The following is a 6,976-nucleotide window of genomic DNA, read 5'->3' as shown; positions in this document are numbered from 1 at the left end:
TTGATTCTACTTGTTCGTAATTCTTCTAACTTGTTGATTCTGTTCAAGCTGTTAAAAATTTTTTTGTTGTCTTTTTTTTTCAATATAACACCTGGAATCCAGATTGATTAATTGTGAAAATTTTCATAAAGCTACCAAGCAAGGAGTTTTGATAGATTTTTAGATATTAAAATCAGTTTAGGATAATTAAAGAAACAATGTCTTCTATAAATTAAAGGAAAGATAGTCATGCAGATAGATAAGAGTGAAGAATAAAGATGTTAAAAGCAAAAGGGCAATTTCTATTTTTATTTTTTGCTTTTGGGTCACACCCGGCAGTGCACAGGGGTTATTCCTGGCTCATGCACTCAATTCCTGAGTAATTACACAATTACTGGTGGTGCTTGGTGGACCATATGGGATGCTGGGAATTGAACCCGGGTTGGCTTCGAGCAAGGCAAATGCCCTACCCTTGTGCTATCGCTCCAGCCCCAAAGGGCAATTTCTAAATAGGATGAACTTTCACATGTAGAAAAGAAACCTTGGAATATGAGGAACATTAATTTGTCCTTAGGTATAGAGGAAATTTAAAGATAAAAGGGTCCCAGTTATTTATGATGCAAACCAGAGAAAAAAAGGGATACACTACTTGACTTTAACTCGAACTAATTAAAATATTACCCCCAAATTAAGGCCTGTGCTTAAAATTGTGTTTAGTATCCTTTTCCCCACAAGTCTTCTTCACCTCAACTCACTGCATGTTAAATGGTAGAAATAAATGAGAGTAATACAATTAACTTAAATTTTAAGTTTAATTACAATGAATAATACACTTTAAACTTTTCATAGACTGAGCCACACAGATGAAATGAAACAAATTTATTTCTCTAGATCCTTTAAAGATTCTCCACAGAATATGGAATCACATTGAAAATCCAAGCTAAGACCTAGAGTTGAGCTCTCAAGTATGGTACCCACTGGCTAGAGTGGGCGATTTAAATGGAATTTTAAATTAATACAGATCCAAACTGATTTGTAGCAATGTAAGGTGTCATCCATGGATGTCATAGCTAAGAGAAAATTAAAGGAATGCAGCTTAGCCATCAAACTGTCTATTCCTACCCTGACCTTTGAACATAAATCAGAATGTAAGAATTGGCGAAGAGGAGTCAGCTAGTAAAATTTTAAAATCTGCAATTTTAATCATTGCAAATTCAATGCAATTATTAAAACAAAAAATTTTAGTTTTGCAGTTACACTAGGCACATGTCAAATGTTTATATGATTAGTTGCTATCATTTTGGTGTGTACAGATTGGAAATCCCCATTATGTTGAAAACTTCTTGTGTTGGCTTGTTTGGGGGCCCACACCCAGCAGTATTTGGGGTTGACTCTACATCTGTGCTCTGGGATCACTTCTGGTGGGCTTGTGAGACCATATGGGATGCTGGAGATTGAACTTGGTCTGCCACAGGAAAAGCAACTGCTCTACAAGCTGTGCTATTGCTCCAGCCCCTAGAAATACTGTTTTTGCTTTGTTTTGTTTTTAGGTCACCCTCAATAGTACTTATGACCTACTTCTGAATCTGTGCTCAGGGATCAATCCTGGCAGAGCTCAGGGGGGCCCTATGTCACTCTGGAGGTTGAACCAGTGCCAGCTATGGCTAAGGCTGGCATCTTAACCTTTGTAACTCTCTCTCTGCGCTGTAGAAAGTTTTGATGGACACCACTAAGTACAAGTATTCTACAATGTGAGTTATATGGCTACTTTATCTATTTTTGTTTATTTTTGTTTTGAGGTGACAACTTGGAGTGCTCAGGGCTTACTTCTGGCTCTGTGATCAGGGATCACTTCTTGTGGGGTACCATATGCAGTTCTGGGCATCAAATCCCCGTTGACAACATGAAAGGAAAGTGTGCCACTAATTTTTCAGTCTCTTACCTTCATTTCAAAACTCCTTTGCCATCCTCACATCACTCCATTCCCAGTTCTCTCTTTCTCTGACATTCTGTTTATTCCTACTTTAGGGTATTTGTATGTTCTATTTCATTTTCAAAGGTTTCTTTACACATGTTACTCTTATTCCTGTTTAAGAATTAGCAAGTTATTTTCTGGCAACTTTAAAAACTAACACTCATCCTTATAAAATTCTATTCCCTACATGCTTTAATATATTTTTAGGCTATCAAAAATTTTGTTATTAAACAATTTGGGGGACTTTTCCCCCAAATAGTTTAAGCTCTCTGAAGCAGAGATTTTGCATTTTTTTTTACAGTTTATAAAAGGTCCTGTTGTTCAATAAATAGTCCTCAAATTAAAAAAAATAAAATAAAACATTCATTTCTTTTACCTATCCATTTTGGAAATGTCCTAGTAAAAGTCTGTTTTAAGAAATGTTTCTTTGAAGATAAAAGTAACAGAGTCATAATATTTTTTTTTTAGTATAACCTGTATACTTTTTCACATATCATGGGGAAACAAGATTATGGCACCACTGAGTATGGCCCCCAAACATAAAGTTTAGAATTTTATCTCTGCATCTACATCATATTTTATACTTTTTCTAGGGCAGAGAGATAGCAGAGGATTTAAGATAGTTTCCTTGCATGTGATTGATGGTGGTTCAATTTATGGCATCTCATGGTCCCCTGAAAATAGCCAAGGGTGATCCCTAACCATACTGTCAGTGGTAGCCTTAGAGCACTGGCCGTGGCTCAAAACCTAATGAACCAAAAAAAAATAAATTTTCAATAAAGAAAATATAATAGGATGATGAAAGAGAAGAAAGCTAGAACTAGAGAGATAAGAGGAGCAGATAAACATGGTATTTTAAAAATGCAAGTTTTGTGGGTGGGGATGCTAAGAGATAGTACAATGGATAAGGTGCTTGCTTTGCACACTGCCAATCAGGTTTTGATCTCTGCTACCCCATATGGTCATCGGGTTTTGATCTTTGTTACCCCATATGGTCACCAGCTCTGTCGAGTGATTCCTGAGCACAGAGCAATAAATAAAAGCCCTAAGTACTATTGGGTATGGCCCTAACCATGAAAATATAAAAAAATTAAAATGTAAGCTTATAAATCTCTAGTTAAAACACAGGGGAGAAAGTGATTTGGAAAAAGTATTGATGAAGGAAGAAGACAACTAAGCTAGAAGAAATACTGTACTTAAAAGATTTCAATCCTGCCTCTGTCACAAAGTAGATATATAATCGGGAGTATGAATAAACTTCTTTTTCTATTTAAGTTTTATCCATTTTCCCTTTGGAAATAATGATAACACTCGTGTCCTACAGTTGTGAAGATATAAGAACTATTTAGACAATCTGTAATAGTAACTGTTACTGGTAAAACTCCTGTACTGCATGCAGTGTTTATTATTGTTACTTTTTAAGGTAGCTATGATTTCTACTCTCTTTGTTGCTACCATGATGATGATAATGATGATGTCATTAAGGGAAGTCAGATAACATGTTTCTGTGTGGGTAATATTCACCTGAAGAACTTGCCTAAAGTTTAAGTGCTGATTTTGAATATTCAGCTATAAAATGAAAAGTAACATTTCCAAATAATTATGTAGAAAATATGTTATCTACTTGTTAAGTCTATGGGCTCTGATTTGAAGTACTTCCTGGAACTCACCCTATGTACGCAGCCTTGGATTTTCAGGAGACTAGTTTGAAGAGATATATCCAGTCCTTATTGCTGGCAGGTGGAAGCAAATGCAATCCAAAGCAACACAGATCAGGTTTACTCCATTTTTAGTAGTAAAATATCTCGGGAATTTTACATACATCTAACTCTAATTTAAATATCTTGATAATCTTGAATGTTGTTAAAATTTTTGTCTTTGAATTCATGCACTGTTTATTTTTATGCACAATATACTAAATTTATCATATTTTACTAGATGGAGGACATTGTTGAGGATATAATCAATATGGAATCAAGTTTTAAACAGAAAGGAACAGACTCCCTTCTACTAAAGCAAAGAACAGTAAGTGTTTCTAGCTATGATAAGGAGGTCAATGAGATTGAAATGAATAATGGGTTCTGGTGACAAAAAATATTCATTTGATCAGTACATTGTGTCTGTACTTATAAAATAGAAGCATAATAATAGATGAATATTAGATAATATTTATTGCTACAGAAGAAAGATTATGTGATGTCATGAGGGTGGTGACAGGGCTTGTACTATGCTCTCTATTAATTTATCTATCACCTCTATATGTATTATATATATATTTGCCTATAATCTATTAAAATTCTAAATCTAATCTTAGGTTACATTTTCTGTATGATTTAAGTTTCAGATTTTATATTTGAAATATAGTGCATAATTAGACAATTTACAAGCTCATATTTCCCTGTTTCAATATGACTAATAGCTGCTAATTCAGAGGCTCTATATCATGTAAAAGAAAGAAAAATATTATTATAACAAAAAAAATATCTACTTCTGATTCAATAGCCAAATGTTAAAGATGAACTGAAGAAAGGTAGATAGGGCCTCACACAGCTTTAAGGCATGTTAGAAAGACTTCAGTGTTGAAATCAGCACAAATTCTTAGAATAATATGCAATGAAGGGATATTATCTTATCTCCCATTTTATTGTTGCTGTCTTTGAAGTTTTCATTTATTAATCACCGAAAATGTTATCTATAAAGGACATAAGTATAAAAGAACTATAAGCTTTTTTTTCTCAGAGTTTGAAGCATTGTTGCCTGTCTATTCATGGTTTCAGGCCTTTGAGAATTCATGAGAAAATAACACAGAAGATTAAGATTAAAATGTAAACAAAAAATATTTTGTTTAAACAATATTAATTCTGACTATATTATACAATATGGACCTTGCTCATTAATTAATTAAAATTAATGGGTTAGATATTTTAAATTTAAAGCCCAAAGAAAAAATCTGAAAAAAACATCCTCTTTATCTATACTAATTTCCAAGTGCCACATACACTTCGAAGTGTATATGGCACTGACAATGCATGCAGCTAACCCGGGCTTGATCTCTGGCTCCCAGTATGATCCCCTGAACATTGTTAGGAGTCATTCCTGAGCCAGAGCCAGGAATGAGCCCTGAGCACAAGTGACTCAAAAAAAAAAAAAAGAGGGGGGAGAAAAGGGGAAAATAAATCTCCAAAATAACCACTATCAACCCCCAAGTCCATAAGAGGTACTGTTTCAAACCCATGAGGATGGCTATTACCAGGAAATAGAAAATATCAAGAGTAGACCGGATGTAGAGATATTGAAATTGTTGTATGCTTCTGGTGAGACTGTAAAATGATTCAGCTGCTGTGGAAAAGAACAAGAAGGACCCTCAAATATTTAAGCAGAGAGGACCAGAGAGACAATACAGTGGGCAGGGTGCTTGCTTTGCATGTCCTGACCTGTGTTGGATCCTTAGCACCCCATGAGATCTTTAAAACCTTGCCAAGAATCATTCCTGAGCACAGAGCTAGGAGTCAGCCTAAACATGCCCCACCCCCACCCCTCATACAACAACAAAATATAACAAAACAACAAAATCCCTTTAACTGTAAAATAATTATCCTGTAATCTAGCAGTTCTACTTCTAGGTTATATCCAGAAAAACTGAGCAGAGGACCACACGGAGACGTTTATACACCCATGTTTAAAGCACTGATCTTCTCAGTAGCCAAAATGTGGGGGCAACCCACTGTATCCATAGATGGAGGAATAGATGAACTGGAATGTAGCCCATATGCATTGTTTTATCACTCTAGCTTAAAAAGAAGGAAATTCTGATGTAATTAGAATTACTATAAGATGAATTATAGTCCATACAGATGTTGGGTTTGTTATGTATACTTGAAACCTTTGTCTTACAGTAAACTAGTGTTCTCTTCATAATCATTAGAAAAGAAAGAAATTCTAATGCATGCATGCTGTAACAGGCTGGGGCATTAGTTAGGTGCTGTAATGGGTTAGGGCGTTCGCCTTACAGGAGATCGACTGGGTTTGATTCCTCTGCCCCTCTCTGAGAGTCCAGCAAGCTACCAAGAGTATCCCGCCCACACAGCAGGGCCTGGCAAGCTACCCGTGGTGTATCAGATATGCCAAAAACAGTACCAACAAGTCTCACAATGGAGACGCTTCTGGTGCCCCCTCGTGCAAATCGATGAGCAACAGGATGACAGTGACAGTGACAATTTCCAAGTAGACTATCTAAAGAGAGGGATTTTGCAGTGAAAGATATAATAAGATAGTATAGAGGTAGAATCTCTTGCTTTGCACACAGCTGATCCTGTTTCATTCTAAACACCATATGGTCACTCAAGCACTGTCAAGAGTGGTCCCTAAGCTCAGAGCTAAGAGGAAGTTCTAAGACTCACCCTCCACCCTCAAAAAAAGAAAAAGGCAGGGCCAGAGAGATAGCCTTGCATGTGGTTGAAATGGGTTTGTTTCTCCGCATCCCTTATGATCCTTCAAGCACCACCAGGAGTGTTTCTTAAGTACAGAGCCAGGAGTAACCCATGAGCATTGCTTGATGTGGCCTCAAACCAAAAACAAATGAATAAATTTATTTATTAAAATGAGAAAGACCTCCCTCCTCCTCTTGTCTGGTGGATAGGACCTCAACTCTTAAATAGTCACAAATATTTTAGTTAGTAAAAATCAGATGAAATTTAAAACATTTGCTCTTTTGTAGGTTTTATTTTTTCCTTTGTTTGATAAAGTGACAATTCCTCCTTTTCTTTACTTAGACTTAAAACATTCTAGGTTTTTTGTATTTTTTTTTTTTTTTGCTTTTGGGGGTCACACCCAGCGATGCTCAGGAGTTACTCCTGGCTCTGCACTCAGAAATTACTGCTGGCTGTGCTCAGGGGACCATATGGGATGCTGGGATTCAAACCCGGGTCTGCCCTGGGCAAGGCAAATGCCCTACCTGCTGTGCTATCGAAAACATTCTGGTCTGAAGAAAACTAATTTTCTCTATAAATACTCTTTCGTGGC

This window comes from Sorex araneus, chromosome 1 (assembly GCF_027595985.1).
Source record: "Sorex araneus isolate mSorAra2 chromosome 1, mSorAra2.pri, whole genome shotgun sequence".
Classification (NCBI taxonomy): domain Eukaryota; kingdom Metazoa; phylum Chordata; class Mammalia; order Eulipotyphla; family Soricidae; genus Sorex; species Sorex araneus.
This window is presented reverse-complemented; position numbering follows the sequence as displayed.